This window comes from Pseudophryne corroboree, chromosome 10 (genome assembly GCF_028390025.1).
Source record: "Pseudophryne corroboree isolate aPseCor3 chromosome 10, aPseCor3.hap2, whole genome shotgun sequence".
In the NCBI taxonomy this organism is placed as follows: domain Eukaryota; kingdom Metazoa; phylum Chordata; class Amphibia; order Anura; family Myobatrachidae; genus Pseudophryne; species Pseudophryne corroboree.
The window spans coordinates 344104433-344122071 of record NC_086453.1 but is presented as its reverse complement, the minus strand read 5'-3'; the positions used below and the strand labels follow the sequence as shown (position 1 = coordinate 344122071).

The 17639-nt window shown below is 49.4% G+C and overlaps 1 protein-coding gene across 3 annotated transcripts in view; it reads right to left on the bottom strand.

Moving 5' to 3' along the window:
• PRDM10 (PR/SET domain 10) overlaps nucleotides 1–13927 on the bottom strand; it is a 118039-nt gene extending 104112 nt beyond the window's left edge. For 2 of the 3 annotated variants that reach the window (XM_063943643.1, XM_063943644.1), the window contains exon 1: nucleotides 13633–13926. The gene's annotated coding sequence lies outside the window, so the exon portion shown is untranslated. Of the gene's footprint in view, nucleotides 1–13632 lie in introns of all 3 variants that reach the window. The other variant, XM_063943645.1, reaches the window with a different exon arrangement.
• Between the last annotated feature and the right edge of the window lie 3712 nt (nucleotides 13928–17639).

Below are 17639 nucleotides of genomic sequence, written 5' to 3'. Positions count from 1 at the left end.
ACATGCGTAGTTGCACAGAAACGCCGGTGAGCGGCGATTAACATCAGCTGGGCTTGTATATTATGTATATATACACATACACACATACACATATACACACACACATATACATATACACATACACACTATTGAACTGTCCTGCATGCTTCTGAAGAAGGACCCTAGCGGTCTGAAACGCGTTAAGCAGGACTACTTATACCCCTTTCACACCGCAAAATAACCCGGTATCGCCCCTGCATACTGCCGGGTCAGCGTGCGGTGTGAAAGGGGCCTTGCCGAAATCGCGGGTCGCCTGACCCGGCAATTCAACACGGGTATAAAGCAGTTGAATACCGGGTCATTGGCTGCGTAAACGGGCTACAGGGTTGATGCGACCCGGGACCCGTTTACTAGATAGGGAGAGGCGGCGCAGAGATGAGCTCATCTCTCAGTGCCGCCGCCGGCTCCCCCCCTTCCTGCTGCAATGGCAACCCGCCCGGCTTATTGCCAGGTCGGGAAAGCCTGCAGCAGCTGCCAATGCCGGATCCCACCCGGGAAGGACCCGCTTCCAATTCCCGGGTGGGATCCGGCATTGGCATTGTGAAAGGGGTATTATTGTGCTGACTCCAGGTGACAAGCGGTCAACAGGGCATCCTGTCAGGGGGCTGAATTACCGGACTTCACCTCTATCTCCCACTCTGTTCCATCTGGGAAGGTGACGGAAACCTGGTCATTGTTGCGGTTTGCCACTGAATGAGTATTTTATTATGCTGCTTATTCTGTTATTTTTAGGCAATCATGTATTAAAACTTATGTTTTTAAGAACTACTTCTGAACATCTTTTTTCCCTATACCTCTCTAAACTTTCACACTGAGGAGTGTTCAGGGACAAGAGGTTTATATCCTCAGGTCCATTTCTGATTGTATAGAAGAAAAAGGAGGAATTCATTAACTGGGAGCTGCTTGCCTTTTTGGAACGATACCATCCACGTTTATTATCTTCCATTATCTTGTAAGTGCAACTTTATGTCCTAACTGCCAGGCTCCAAAAGGATTACTACACTATGGGCCTAATTCAGATCTGATCGCTGAGCTGCGTCTTTTGCTGCCCTGCGATCAGATAGTCGCCGCCTACAGGGGGAGGGGAAATCGCTGTGCAAGTGTGCGATCGCTTCTGTTACAGAGCTGCACAAAGATCAGTTTGTGTAGTCTCTGCACAGCCCAGGACTTACTTATCCTGTGCCACAGAATGCTACTGATCGGGTCCGGAGCTGACGTCAGACACCCTCCCTGAAAACGCTTGAGCCCGTCTGCGTTTTTCCAGACACTCCCTGAAAACGGTCAGTTACCACCCACAAACGGCCTCTTCCTGTCAATCTCCTTGCGAACGCCCGTGCGAATGGATCCTTCGCACAATCCAGTCACTGACCGGCGATCCCAGTTGCAGCCGTGCGACGCACTGGTGCGGTGCATACGTAAACACACAGCAGCAATCAGACCTGAATTACCCCCTATATTTCGTTTAATATTGTGTCTCTCTAACCCATCAATATTATTTGAATCTGTGGGGCAAGAGAAACACTTGGGTTTTTTTTCAGATACAACTTATTGGTATTGGATGTTGCAGTATATCAAGTTGGGATGAATAGCTACAATGTAACTCAAGACTAAAAAGGGTGAATCCTTTATGTATTTACATCAATCACGCAAGCTTAGGGATGTATGTTAACTCTGAGTGCGCTATATCAATTTGTGCTCCTTTCTATTACCTAGTTTTTTTCTATCACTGTTTGTAAAGCGCTACAGAATTTGCGGCGCTATGTAAAAAACGGTTAATAAATAAATACTGATGTTAAATATTACAGATAAATAAACCAGGAGCAAATCTTGTACTCCCAGTTGTTATATTGCTAATAACACAGGACCAGCACTTGCATTCCCTGGTTTTAGATTACAGGTTGAGTATCCCTTATCCAAAATGCTTGGGACCAGAGGTATTTTGGATATGGGATTTTTCCGTATTTTGGAATAATTGCATACCATAATGAGATACCATGGCAATGGGACCCAAATCTAAGCACAGAATGCATTTATGTTTCATATATACCTTATACACACAGCCTGAAGGTCATTTAATACAATATTTTTAATAACTGTGTACATTGTGCCATCAGAAAACAAAGGTTTCACGATCTCACTCAAAAAATTCTGTATTTCGGAATTTATGGATATCCCCTGGTTAGAACACTGATAAATTACCCAACCCAGCACTTGTACCATTGGCCATATAATACTGATAAATAAGACAGGACAAACCCCATAATTCCCTGATCTTATATTACTGGTAAATCACTTGGGACTGGCACTAGTATACTCTCTGCTTTCACTGGCACAGGTCTTATATTGCTGATAACCTGGGACTGGCACGTCTTCTATTAGGATGAACTGGCACTGGTATGTCTTATATTAGCAATAACCTGGGACTGGCACTGGTATGTCTTATATTAGCAATAACCTGGAACTGGCACGTCTTATATTAGCGATAACCTGGGACTGGCATGTCTTATATTAGGATAACCTGGAACTGGCACTGGTATGTCTTATATTAGCAATAACCTGGGACTGGCACTGGTATGTCTTATATTAGCGATAACCTGGGACTGGCACTGGTATGTCCTATATTAGGATAACCTGGAACTGGCACTGGTATGTCTTATATTAGGATAACCTGGGACTGGCACTGGTATTTCTTATATTAGGATAACCTGGGACTGGCACTGGTATGTCTTATATTAGGATAACCTGGGACTGGCACTGGTATGTCTTATATTAGGATAACCTGGAACTGGCACTGGTATGTCTTATATTAGTGATTACCTGGAACTGGCACTGGTATGTCTTATATTAGGATAACCTGGGACTGGCACTGGTATTTCTTATATTAGGATAACCTGGGACTGGCACTGGTATGTCTTATATTAGGATAACCTGGGACTGGCACTGGTATGTCTTATATTAGGATAACCTGGAACTGGCACTGGTATGTCTTATATTAGTGATTACCTGGAACTGGCACTGGTATGTCTTATATTAGGATAACCTGGGACTGGCACTGGTATGTCTTCTATTAGAATAACCTGGGACTGGCACTGGTATGTCTTCTATTAGGATAACCTGGAACTGGCACTGGTATGTCTTCTATTAGGATAACCTGGGACTGGCACTGGTATGTCTTATATTAGCAATAACCTGGGACTGGCACTGGTATGTCTTATATTAGCAATAACCTGGAACTGGCACGTCTTATATTAGCGATAACCTGGGACTGGCACTGGTATGTCTTATATTAGGATAACCTGGAACTGGCACTGGTATGTCTTATATTAGCAATAACCTGGGACTGGCACTGGTATGTCTTATATTAGCGATAACCTGGAACTGGCACTGGTATGTCTTATATTAGGATAACCTGGGACTGGCACTGGTATTTCTTATATTAGTGATTACCTGGAACTGGCACTGGTATGTCTTATATTAGGATAACCTGGAACTGGCACTGGTATGTCTTCTATTAGGATAACCTGGTACTGGTACGTCTTATATTAGCAATAACCTGGTACTGGCATGTCTTATATTAGCAATAACCTGGGACTGGCACTGGTATGTCTTATATTAGCAATAACCTGGGACTGGCACTGGTATGTCTTATATTAGCAATAACCTGGAACTGGCACGTCTTATATTAGCGATAACCTGGGACTGGCACTGGTATGTCTTATATTAGGATAACCTGGAACTGGCACTGGTATGTCTTATATTAGCGATAACCTGGGACTGGCACTGGTATGTCCTATATTAGGATAACCTGGAACTGGCACTGGTATGTCTTATATTAGGATAACCTGGGACTGGCACTGGTATGTCTTATATTAGGATAACCTGGGACTGGCACTGGTATGTCTTATATTAGGATAACCTGGGACTGGCACTGGTATGTCTTATATTAGGATAACCTGGGACTGGCACTGGTATGTCTTATATTAGGATAACCTGGGACTGGCACTGGTATGTCTTATATTAGGATAACCTGGGACTGGCACTGGTATGTCTTATATTAGGATAACCTGGGACTGGCACTGGTATGTCTTATATTAGGATAACCTGGGACTGGCACTGGTATGTCTTATATTAGCAATAACCTGCGACTGGCACTGGTATGTCTTATATTAGCAATAACCTGCGACTGGCACTGGTATGTCTTATAATAAGATTTTACTTACCGGTAAATCTATTTCTCGTAGTCCGTAGTGGATGCTGGGGACTCCGTAAGGACCATGGGGAATAGACGGGCTCCGCAGGAGACATGGGCACTTTAAGAAAGAATTTAGATTCTGGTGTGCTCTGGCTCCTCCCTCTATGTCCCTCCTCCAGACCTCAGTTAGAGAAACTGTGCCCGGAAGAGCTGACAGTACAAGGAAAGGATTTTGGGAATCCAGGGTAAGACTCATACCAGCCACACCAATCACACCGTATAACTCGTGATAACTTTACCCAGTTAACAGTATGAACAACAACAGAGCATCAGATCAACCCTGATGCAACTATAACATAACTCTTATTTAAGCAATAACTATATACAAGCATTGCAGAAGAAGTCAGCACTTGGGACGGGCGCCCAGCATCCACTACGGACTACGAGAAATAGATTTACCGGTAAGTAAAATCTTTTCTCTGACGTCCTAGTGGATGCTGGGAACTCCGTAAGGACCATGGGGAATAGACGGGCTCCGCAGGAGACTGGGCACTCTTAAAAGAAAGATTAGGTACTATATCTGGTGTGCACTGGCTCCTCCCTCTATGCCCCTCCTCCAGACCTCAGTTAGAATCTGTGCCCGGCCAGAGCTGGATGCATTAATTGTGGGCTCTCCGGAGCTAACTAGAAAAGAAAGTATTTGTTAGGTTTTTTATTTTCAGTGAGATCTGCTGGCAACAGACTCACTGCTACGAGGGACTGAGGGGAGAGAAACAAACCTACCTGCTTGCAGCTAGCTTGTGCTTCTAAGGCTACTGGACACCATTAGCTCCAGAGGGATCGAACACAGGGCCCGGCCTCGATCGTCCGTTCCCGGAGCCGCGCCGCCGTCCCCCTTGCAGAGCCAGAAGACGGAAGACAAAGATGAAAAACGGCGGCTGAAGACTCCTGTCTTCATTAAGGTAGAGCACAGCACTGCAGCTGTGCGCCGTTGCTCCCATAGCACACCACACACACCACATCACTCCAGACTGTAGGAAGTGCAGGAACCGGCCCAGCTGGAATTCCTCTGTAGGGGCCTTCCTGGCCTCTGTAGGGGCCTTCCTGGCCTCACACCAGGCAACATATTTTCGCCATATACGGTGATAGTGTTTTGCTGTCACGTCCTTCCTAGCCTTTATCAGCGTAGGAATAACATCATCCGGAATGCCTTTTTCCGCTAGGATCCTGCGTTCAACCGCCATGCCGTCAAACACAGCCGCGGTAAGTCTTGGAATAGACAGGGCCCCTGTTGCAACAGGTCCTGTCTGAGAGGCAGAGGCCATGGGTCCTCTGTGAGCATTTCTTGCAGTTCCGGGTACCAAGTCCTTCTTGCCCAATCTGGAACAATGAGTATTGTTCTCACTCCTCTTTTTCTTACGATTCTAAGCACCTTGGGTATGAGAGGAAGAGGAGGAAACACATAGACCGACTGGAACACCCACCGTGTTACCAGTGCGTCCACAGCTATCGCTTGAGGGTCTCTTGACCTGGCGCAATACCTTTGTAGCTTTTTGTTGAGACGGGACGCCATCATGTCCACCTGTGGCAGTTCCCATCGATTTGTAATCTGAGTGAAGACTTCGTGATGAAGTCCCCACTCTCCCGGGTGGAGGTCGTGCCTGCTGAGGAAGTCTGCTTCCCAGTTGTCCACTCCCGGAATGAACACTGCTGACAGTGCTTGCATGTGATTCTCCGCCCAACGAAGAATCCTGGTGGCTTCTGCCATCGCCACTCTGCTTCTTGTGCCGCCCTGGCGGTTTACATGAGCCACTGCGGTGATGTTGTATGACTGAATCACCGGTTGGTTGCGAAGCAGAGGCTCCGCTTGACTCAGGGCGTTGTATATGGCCTTTAGTTCCAGGATATTTATGTGCAGACAAGCCGCCTGACTTGTCCACAACCCTTGGAAGTTTCTTCCCTGAGTGACTGCCCCCCATCCTCGGAGGCTCGCATCCGTGGTCACCAGGACCCAGTCCCGTATGCCGAACCTGCGGCCCTCGAGAAGGTGAGCACTCTGCAGCCACCACAGAAGAGACAACCTGGCCCTCGGGGACAGGGTGATCAGCCGATGCATCTGAAGATGCGATCCGGACCACTTGTCCAACAGATCCCACTGAAAGATCCTCGCATGGAACCTGCCGAAGGGAATGGCTTCGTATGATGCCACCATCTTTCCCAGGACTCGCGTGCAGCGATGCACCGACACCTGTTTCGGTTTTAGGAGGTCTCTGACTAGAGTCACGAGCTCTTGAGCCTTCTCCGCCGGGAGAAACACCTTCTTCTGGTCCGTGTCCAGAATCATGCCCAGAAAAGGCAGACGCGTCGTAGGAATCAGCTGCGACTTTGGAATATTCAGAATCCAGCCGTGCTGTTGCAACACTTCCTGAGAGTGTGCTACGCTGATCAGCAATTGCTCTCTGGACCTCGCCTTTATGAGGAGATCGTCCAAGTATGGGATAATTGTGACTCCTTGCTTTCGAAGGAGCACCATCATTTCTGCCATTACCTTGGTAAATATTCTCGGTGCCGTGGAGAGCCCAAACGGCAACGTCTGGAATTGGTAATGACAGTCCTGTACCACAAATCTGAGGTACTCCTGATGAGGTGGATAAATGGGGACATGCAAGTAAGCATCCTTGATGTCCAGAGACACCATAAAATCCCCCTCTTCCAGGCTTGCAATGACCGCTCTGAGCGATTCCATTTTGAACTTGAATCTTTTCAGATAAATGTTCAGGGATTTTAAATTCAATATGGGTCTGACCGAACCGTCCGGTTTCGGTACCACAAACATTGTGGAATAGTATCCTCTTCCTTGTTGAAGGAGGGGAACCTTCACCACCACCTGCTGGAGATATAACTTGTGAATTGCCGCTAACACTACTTCCCTTTCTATGGGGGAAGCTGGCAGTGCCGATATGAGGTAACGGCGAGGGGGCATCACTTCGAATTCCAGCTTGTATCCCTGAGACACAATCTGTATAGCCCAGGGATCCACCTGTGAGCGAACCCACTGGTGGCTGAAATTTCGGAGACGCGCCCCCACCGCTCCTGGCTCCACCTGTGGAGCCCCAGCGTCATGCGGTGGATTTAGTGAAAGCCGGGGAGGACTTCTGTTCCTGGGAACTAGCTGTATGGTGCAGCTTCTTTCCTCTACCCCTGCCTCTGGCAAGAAAGGACGCACCTCTGACCTTCTTGCTTCTCTGTGATCGAAAGGACTGCATTTGGTAATACGGTGCTTTCTTAGGCTGTGAGGGAATATATGGCAAAAAGTTTGACTTCCCAGCCGTAGCTGTGGAAACTAGGTCCGAGAGACCGTCCCCAAACAATTCCTCACCCTTGTGACACCCTTGAGTCTTCTGCCGCCGATTTCGACGTCTTCTTTCTTCAACCCGCCGGCTTCTGGCTTCTGGCTCTGCGAGGAGGACAGCGGCGCGGCTCCGGGAACGGACGACAAGGTCAGGTCCTGTGTTCGATCCCTCTGGAGCTAATGGTGTCCAGTAGCCTAAGAAGCGCAACCTAGCCGCAGTTAGTAGGTTTGCTTCTCTCCCCTCAGTCCCACGTAGCAGAGAGTCTGTTGCCAGCAGAAGCTCTCTGAAAATAAAAAACCTAACTAAAATACTTTCTTATTAGCAAGCTCAGGAGAGCTCACTAAAAGCACCCAGCTCTGGTCGGGCACAGATTCTAACTGAGGTCTGGAGGAGGGGCATAGAGGGAGGAGCCAGTGCACACCAGTAGTACTAAATCTTTCTTAGAGTGCCCAGTCTCCTGCGGAACCCGTCTATTCCCCATGGTCCTTACGGAGTCCCCAGCATCCACTAGGACGTTAGAGAAAATTTGACTTTCCAGCAGTAGCTGTGGAGACCAGGTCCGAGAGACCCTCCCCAAACAATTCCTCACCCTTGTAAGGTAAAACCTCCATGTGCCTTTTTGAGTCGGCATCACCTGTCCATTGCCGAGTCCACAGGACCCTTCTGGCAGAAATCGACATAGCATTTATCCTAGAGCCCAGTAGGCTAATGTCTCTTTGAGCATCTCTCATATATAGGACAGCGTCTTTTATATGCCCCAGGGTCATTAATATAGTATCCTTGTCTAAGGTATCAAGTTCCTCAGATAAGGTATCCGTCCATGCTGCTACAGCACTACACACCCAGGCCGACGCAATTGCCGGCCTTAGTAAGCTACCTGAATGTGTATAAATGGACTTCAGGGTACCCTCTTGCTTTCTATCCGCAGCATATTTCAGGGTGGCCGTATCCTGTGACGGCAGGGCTACCCTCTTTGATAAGCGTGTTAAAGCTTTGTCCACCCTGGGGGAGGATTCCCAGCGTAACCTGTCCGTTGGCGGGAAAGGATACGCCATAAGCATCCGTTTAGAAATCTGCAGTTTTTTATCTGGAGATTCCCAAGCCTTTTCACATAACTCATTTAGCTCGTGTGAAGGGGGAAAGGTCACCACCTGCCTTTTTTCCCCATACATATGCACCCTCTTGTCAGGGACTGGGGTTTCCTCTGTGATGTGCAACACATCCTTAATTGCTATAATCATATAACGGATGGATTTAGCCAATTTAGGCTGTAACTTTGCATCATCGTAATCGACACTGGAGTCAGAATCCATGTCGGTATCAGTGTCAACAATCTGGGATAGTGGGCGCTTCGGAGACCCTGACGGCCTCTGCGACATAGGATCAGGCACGGGCTGAGACCCTGACTGTCCTAAGGCTTCAGCTTTATCTAACCTTTTATGCAAGGAATTAACATTATCATTTACAACCTTCCACATATCCATCCAATCAGGTGTCGGCACCGTCGGCGGAGATACCACACTCATTTGCTCCCGCTCTGTTTCCACATAGCCTTCCTCGTCAAACATGCCGACACACCACACACACAGGGGATGCTCCTTTTGAAGACAGTTCCCCCACAAGGCCCTTTGGAGAGACAGAGAGAGAGTATGCCAGCACACACCCCAGCGCTATATAACCCAGGAATCACACAGTAACTTAGTGTTAACCCAGTAGCCGCTGTAATAATGATTTTTGCGCCTAATTATGTGCCCCCCTCTCTCTTTTTTACCCTCTTCTACCGTGTATCTTCAGGGGAGAGCCTGGGGAGCTTCCTCTCAGCGGAGCTGTGGAGAAAAAATGGCGCTGGTGAGTGCTGAGGAAGAAGCCCCACCCCCTCAGCGGCGGGCTTCTGTCCCGCGTTTATGTACAATATTATGGCGGGGGCTCATACATATATACAGTGCCCAACTGTATACATGTCAAACTTTTGCCAAGAGGTCCTAATTGCTGCCCAGGGCGTCCCCCCCCCCTGCGCCCTGCACCCTTACAGTGACCGGAGTATGTGGGTGTATGTGGGAGCAATGGCGCACAGCTGCAGTGCTGTGCGCTACCTCAGTGAAGACTGGAGTCTTCTGCCGCCGATTTCGAAGTCCTCTTGCTTCTCCTGGCTTCTGTCTTCCGGCTCTGTGAGGGGGACGGCGGCGCGGCTCTGGGATCGGACGACGAGGGTGAGATCCTGTGTACGATCCCTCTGGAGCGAATGGTGTCCAGTAGCCTAAGAAGCAGGACCTATCTGCAGAGAGTAGGGCTGCTTCTCTCCCCTCAGTCCCACGATGCAGGGAGTCTGTTGCCAGCAGAGCTCCCTGAAAATAAAAAACCTAACAAAATACTTTCTTACAGCAAGCTCAGGAGAGCTCACTGAACAGCACCCAGCTGAGGTCTGGAGGAGGGACATAGAGGGAGGAGCCAGAGCACACCAGAATCTAACTTCTTTCTTAAAGTGCCCATGTCTCCTGCGAAGCCCGTCTATTCCCCATGGTCCTTACGGAGTCCCCAGCATCCACTAGGACGTTAGAGAAATTAGCAATAACCTGGAACTGGCATGTCTTATATTAGCAATAACCTGGGACTGGCACTGGTATGTCTTATATTAGCAATAACCTGGAACTGGCATGTCTTATAATAGCAATAACCTGGGACTGGCACTGGTATGTCTTATATTAGCAATAACCTGGGACTGGCACTGGTATGTCTTATATTAGGATAACCTGGGACTGGCACTGGTATGTCTTATAATAGCAATAACCTGGGACTGGCACTGGTATGTCTTACATTAGTGATAACCTGGGACTGGCATGTCTAATATTAGGATAACCTGGGACTGGCACTGGTATGTCTTATAATAGCAATAACCTGGGACTGGCACTGGTATGTCTTACATTAGTGATAACCTGGGACTGGCATGTCTAATATTAGGATAACCTGGGACTGGCACTGGTATGTCTTATATTAGTGATAACCTGGGACTGGCACTGGTATGTCTTATATTAGTGATTACCTGGGACTGGCACTGGTATGTCTTATATTAGCAATAACCTGGGACTGGCACTGGTATGTCTTATATTAGCAATAACCTGGGACTGGCACTGGTATGTCTTATATTAGCAATAACCTGGGACTGGCACTGGTATGTCTTATATTAGCGATAACCTGGGACTGGCACGGTTATGTCTTATATTAGCGATAACCTGGGACTGGTATCCCCTGACATTGTAGCACAGATAACCTGGAACTGGCAGCATGTGGTATAAGTATTATATCAGTGATAACCTGGGACTGGCACTGGTATTCCATGGCCTTAAATTGTGTACAAAAAGCTTTGGTGCCAAACCATGCAATAAAAGAAATAAAAACAATATACTGTACGTTTATCTTGGGGCACTTTCCACAATACAGTTTGATAGTTTTTGTGCATTTGGGAGAGAAAGACAAAGCAGATATATAGTGTGATACTGCCAGAGCAGAGCATTTGCAAATACTGTAGTACACATTTATTTAAAACATGAAACATTACAGATAACGTGTAACTTGCACTAGTATAGCTTGGCATTAAATTACAGAGTACCCAGTGCTGGCATGGGCACCCCCTGGCCCCATATTACAGGTAAATAGGGACTGGCACTATATTACAGGTAACCCAGGACTGGCAAAATGATACAGGTAACCCAGGACAGGCACCCCACTGGCACTATAATACAGGTAACCCAGGACTGGCAACATGATACAGGTAACCCAGGACAGGCACACCCCTGCACTATAATGCAGGTAACCCAGGACTGGCAACATGATACAGGTTACCCAGGACAGGCACCCCCCCGCACTATAATGCAGGTAACCCAGGACTGGCACTATAATACAGGTTACCCAGGACTGGCAACCCCTGGCACTATAATACAAGTAACCCAGGACTGACAACATGATACAGGTAACCCAGGACAGGCACCCCCCTGGCACTATAATACAGGTAACCCAAGACTGGCACTATAATACAGGTAACCCAAGACTGGCACCCCTTTACACTATAATACAGCTAACCCAGGACTGGCACCCCCTGGTACTATAATTCTGGCACTATAATACAGATAACCCGGGACTGGCACTGTATTACAGGTAACCCGGGACTGCCACCACCTGGTACTATATTACAGGTAACCCGGGACTGCCACCACCTCGTACTATATTACAGGTAACCCAAGACTGCCACCACCTGGTACTATATCACAGGTAACCCGGGACTGCCACCACCTGGTACTATATCACAGGTAACCCGGGACTGGCACCCCCTGGCACTATATCACAGGTAACCCGGGACTGGCACCCCCTGGCACTATATCACAGGTAACCCGGGACTGGCACCCCCTAGCATTATATCGCAGGTAACACGGGACTGGCACCATATTACATTACAGGTAACCCAGGACTGGCACCATATTACAGGTAACCCAGGACTGGCACCCCCTAGCAGTATATCACAGGTAACCCGGGACTGGCACTATATTACATTACAGGCAACCCAGGACTGGCACCATATTACAGGTAACCCAGGACTGGCACCCCCTAGCAGTATATCACAGGTAACCCGGGACTGGCACACCCCCGCACTATAATGCAGGTTACCCAGGACTGGCACTATAATACAGGTTACCCAGGACTAGCAACCCCTGGCACTATAATACAAGTAACCCAGGACTGACAACATGATACAAGTAACCCAGGACAGGCACCCCCCTGGCACTATAATACAGGTAACCCAAGACTGGCACTATAATACAGGTAACCCAGGACTGGCACCCCTTTACACTATAATACAGGTAACCCAGGACTGGCACCCCCTTGGTACTATAATTCTGGCACTATAATACAGATAACCCGGGACTGGCACTGTATTACAGGTAACCCGGGACTGCCACCACCTGGTACTATATTACAGGTAACCCGGGACTGCCACCACCTGGTACTATATTACAGGTAACCCGGGACTGGCACCCCCTAGCATTATATTGCAGGTAACCCGGGACTGGCACCATATTACATTACAGGCAACCCAGGACTGGCGCCATATTACAGGTAACCCAGGACTGGCACCCCCTAGCAGTATATCACAGGTAACCCGGGACTGGCACTATATTACATTACAGGTAACCCAGGACTGGCACCATATTACAGGTAACCCAGGACTGGCACCCCCTAGCAGTATATCACAGGTAACCCGGGACTGGCACCCCCTGGCACTATATTACATTACAGGTAACCCGGGACTGGCACTACATTGCAGATAATGAGTCTAGTGGCTGGGACACTGGCATACTGGGCTATGACATGCGCCCCCCCAGCACGGGACGCTGACACCAGGGAGACTGTGAGAGCGGCTGCGGGCGGCCCCATCCTGAGGTGGGGGGACACGGCGGGTCGGGGGGCTCCCAGCTCCCCTCCTCTCGGACCAGTGCAGCGATAAGCGCCGAGCACCGGCCCCGTCTCCCCGCCACCACCGCACAGCGGCCCCGGCCTCGCCGCTCCGGCCGCCCCCTCCACCGCATCCCCGCCGTCCCCACCACAACCTCCCCCGGCCGCTGCGGGTAAGATGCGGCGTCCCATCTGCTCCAAGGGGGCGGGGGCGGACTGTACCACCGGGCGCTGTGCGGCGGGGCCGGCCCGGGGAGAAGCCTAGGCCAGTGGGCGCCGGCGGGCAGCCGGGAGGCCCCGCACACGGACCCCAGCTTCCCCCCAGCCGCCGGCCGCACCGCCGCCAGGTGCAGGAGAACCGACGCCAGCGCCATTTTGGGTGGGACTAAAGGCGACAACAACCCCCGTTCCGACCCACAGCACAGCGCCGGACGGGGACGGCGAGAAAAGCCGCAGCCACGGATAGCCACCCGGCGCACTGCCCCCGGGACATACCCCCCTCCCGACCTCCCCTCGGGTGTGTGCGGGCCCCTGGGGCCCCGGCCGCGGCTCTCCCGCCGTCACATTCTGTCATTTACATGAAAAATCCCAACCCGTCCTTACCTCAGAATGGTAGCTGCAGCGGCGATGGCGGCGCACCATTAGCATAATCTGCCTAGCAACCGCCGCACCGCGCACGCTGATTGGCCGGGCTCATGCGTGGGAAGCAACACCAACGGCTTTATACGTCGGGCCACAGCGCCTGCGGGAGTGAGCGGCGGGCAGCCCGGGACCGTGACCGCGGCCGCGGCGATAGTCGTCTGGGTGATGGCGTGAGGGATGTTTGCGTCCATTATTCGTCGGTTCTCCTCCAGGCCGGCCATGGTGCGGCGACCAATCAGAAGGCGCGACCCTTCTGCACGTACCTGGAGGGCACAGCGCCCCCAGAGGCTGACAGGGGCACAGCAGGAGCCCAGGCCAAGGAGGAAAACAAGAGCTAATGGAGAACTCCTGCTGGAAGGCTAAAGAGGGACATTAACCAGAGACAGGTGCAGGTTTTAAGGATTTGCCGCAGGAAATCTCCACATTTTTCTATATAAACAAGTTGCTCAATACATTTACTGTTATTTTGTAAAAGACATGCAATGTTCTAGATTGATTTTTACTACATGGTATGAAAGCTGATATTTAGATTAGGAATGGCCAACTACAGGCTAACCGACCATCGATGGTTTATTAATCGCCGTTATGAGACCATCAATGGTTGGACCATCAAAGGCCCCCGATCACACATGCGCAGAACGCAGCCACAGTTGGATCTCTGCGGCTGATGTTCAATATAACTAACACATCGATGGTTTATTAATCGCTGGGATGAAACCATCAATGGCTGGACCATCAAATGCCCTGATCACATATGCCCAGAACGCGGCCACCATTGGTCCTCTGCGGTTGATGTTCAGTAGAACTAACATCGATGGTTTATTAATCACTGGGATGAGACCATCAATGTCTGGACCATCAAAGGCCCTGATCACATACAGTATGCCTAGAACGTGGCCACCATTGTACCTCTGTGGCTGATATTCACTTTGGGTGAACATCCGTTAATTATAGAACTATCTACGATCAGGAGAGAGTTTAAAATAAGATTTTACTTACCGATAAATCTATTTCTCGGAGTCCGTAGTGGATGCTGGGGTTCCTGAAAGGACCATGGGGAATAGCGGCTCCGCAGGAGACAGGGCACAAAAAGTAAAGCTTTTTCCGATCAGGTGGTGTGCACTGGCTCCTCCCCCTATGACCCTCCTCCAGACTCCAGTTAGGTACTGTGCCCGGACGAGTGTACACAATAAGGGAGGATTTTGAATCCCGGGTAAGACTCATACCAGCCACACCAATCACACCGTACAACTTGTGATCTAAACCCAGTTAACAGTATGATAACAGCGGAGCCTCTGAAAGATGGCTTCCTACAACAATAACCCGAATATGTTAACAATAACTATGTACAATTTATGCAGATAATCCGCACTTGGGATGGGCGCCCAGCATCCACTACGGACTCCGAGAAATAGATTTATCGGTAAGTAAAATCTTATTTTCTCTATCGTCCTAGTGGATGCTGGGGTTCCTGAAAGGACCATGGGGATTATACCAAAGCTCCCAAACGGGCGGGAGAGTGCGGATGACTCTGCAGCACCGAATGAGAGAACTCCAGGTCCTCCTTAGCCAGAGTATCAAATTTGTAAAATTTTACAAACGTGTTCTCCCCTGACCACGTAGCTGCTCGGCAAAGTTGTAATGCCGAGACCCCTCGGGCAGCCGCCCAAGATGAGCCCACCTTCCTTGTGGAGTGGGCCTTTACAGATTTAGGCTGTGGCAGGCCTGCCACAGAATGTGCCAGTTGGATTGTGCTACAGATCCAACGAGCAATCGTCTGCTTAGACGCAGGAGCACCCATCTTGTTGGGTGCATACAATATAAACAACGAGTCAGATTTTCTGACTCCAGCTGTTCTTGCAATATATATTTTTAATGCTCTGACAACGTCCAGTAACTTGGAGTCCTCCAAGTCACTTGTAGCCGCAGGCACTACAATAGGCTGGTTCAGATGAAATGCTGACACCACCTTAGGGAGAAAATGCGGACGAGTCCGCAGTTCTGCCCTGTCCGAATGGAAAATCAGATATGGGCTTTTGTAAGATAAAGCTGCCAATTCTGACACTCTCCTGGCAGAAGCCAGGGCTAGAAGCATGGTCACTTTCCAAGTGAGATATTTCAAATCCACCTTATTTAGTGGTTCAAACCAATGAGATTTTAGAAAATCCAAAACTACATTGAGATCCCACGGTGCCACTGGAGGCACCACAGGAGGCTGTATATGCAGCACTCCCTTCACAAAGGTCTGGACTTCAGGGACTGAAGCCAATTCTTTTTGAAAGAAAATCGACAGGGCCGAAATTTGAACCTTAATAGATCCCAATTTGAGACCCATAGACAATCCTGATTGCAGGAAATGTAGGAATCGACCCAGTTGAAATTCCTCCGTCGGAGCACTCCGATCTTCGCACCACGCAACATATTTTCGCCAAATTCGGTGATAATGTTGCACGGTTACTTCTTTCCTTGCTTTAATCAAAGTAGGAATGACTTCTTCCGGCATGCCTTTTTCCATTAGGATCCGGCGTTCAACCGCCATGCCGTCAAACGCAGCCGCGGTAAGTCTTGAAACAGACAGGGACCCTGCTGAAGCAAGTCCCTCCTTAGAGGTAGAGGCCACGGATCTTCCGTGATCATCTCTTGAAGTTCCGGGTACCAAGTCCTTCTTGGCCAATCCGGAACCACTAGTATCGTTCTTACGCCTCTTTGCCGTATAATTCTCAATACTTTTGGTATGAGAGGCAGAGGAGGAAACACATACACCGACTGGTACACCCAAGGCGTTACCAGCGCGTCCACAGCTATTGCCTGCGGATCTCTTGACCTGGCGCAATACCTGTCCAGTTTTTTGTTGAGGCGAGACGCCATCATGTCCACCATTGGTCTTTCCCAACGGGTTACCAGCATGTGGAAGACTTCTGGATGAAGTCCCCACTCTCCCGGGTGAAGATCGTGTCTGCTGAGGAAGTCTGCTTCCCAGTTGTCCACTCCCGGGATGAACACTGCTGATAGCGCTATCACATGATTCTCTGCCCAGCGAAGAATCCTTGCAGCTTCTGCCATTGCACTCCTGCTTCTTGTGCCGCCCTGTCTGTTCACATGGGCGACTGCCGTGATGTTGTCCGACTGGATCAACACCGGTTTTCCCTGAAGCAGAGGTTCTGCCTGGCTTAGAGCATTGTATATTGCTCTTAGTTCCAGAATGTTTATGTGAAGAGACGTTTCCAGGCTCGTCCATACTCCCTGGAAGTTTCTTCCTTGTGTGACTGCTCCCCAGCCTCTCAGGCTGGCGTCCGTGGTCACCAGGATCCAATCCTGTATGCCGAATCTGCGGCCCTCCAATAGATGAGGACTCTGCAACCACCACAGAAGAGACACCCTTGTCCTTGGAGACAGGGTTATCCGTAGGTGCATCTGAAGATGCGACCCTGACCATTTGTCCAACAGATCCCTTTGGAAAATTCTTGCGTGGAATCTGCCGAATGGAATTGCTTCGTAAGAAGCCACCATTTTTCCCAGGACTCTTGTGCATTGATGTACAGACACCTTTCCTGGTTTTAGGAGGTTCCTGACAAGCTCGGATAACTCCTTGGCTTTTTCCTCCGGGAGAAAAACCTTTTTCTGAACCGTGTCCAGAATCATCCCTAGGAACAGCAGACGAGTTGTCGGCATTAACTGGGATTTTGGAATATTCAGAATCCACCCGTGCTGTTTTAGCACTTCTTGAGACAGTGCTAATCCCATCTCTAGCTGTTCTCTGGACCTCGCCCTTATTAGGAGATCGTCCAAGTATGGGATAATTAATACGCCTTTTCTTCGAAGAAGAATCATCATCTCGGCCATTACCTTTGTAAAGATCCGAGGTGCCGTGGACAATCCGAACGGCAGCGTCTGAAACTGATAGTGACAGTTTTGTACAACGAACCTGAGGTACCCCTGGTGTGAGGGGTAAATTGGAACGTGGAGAT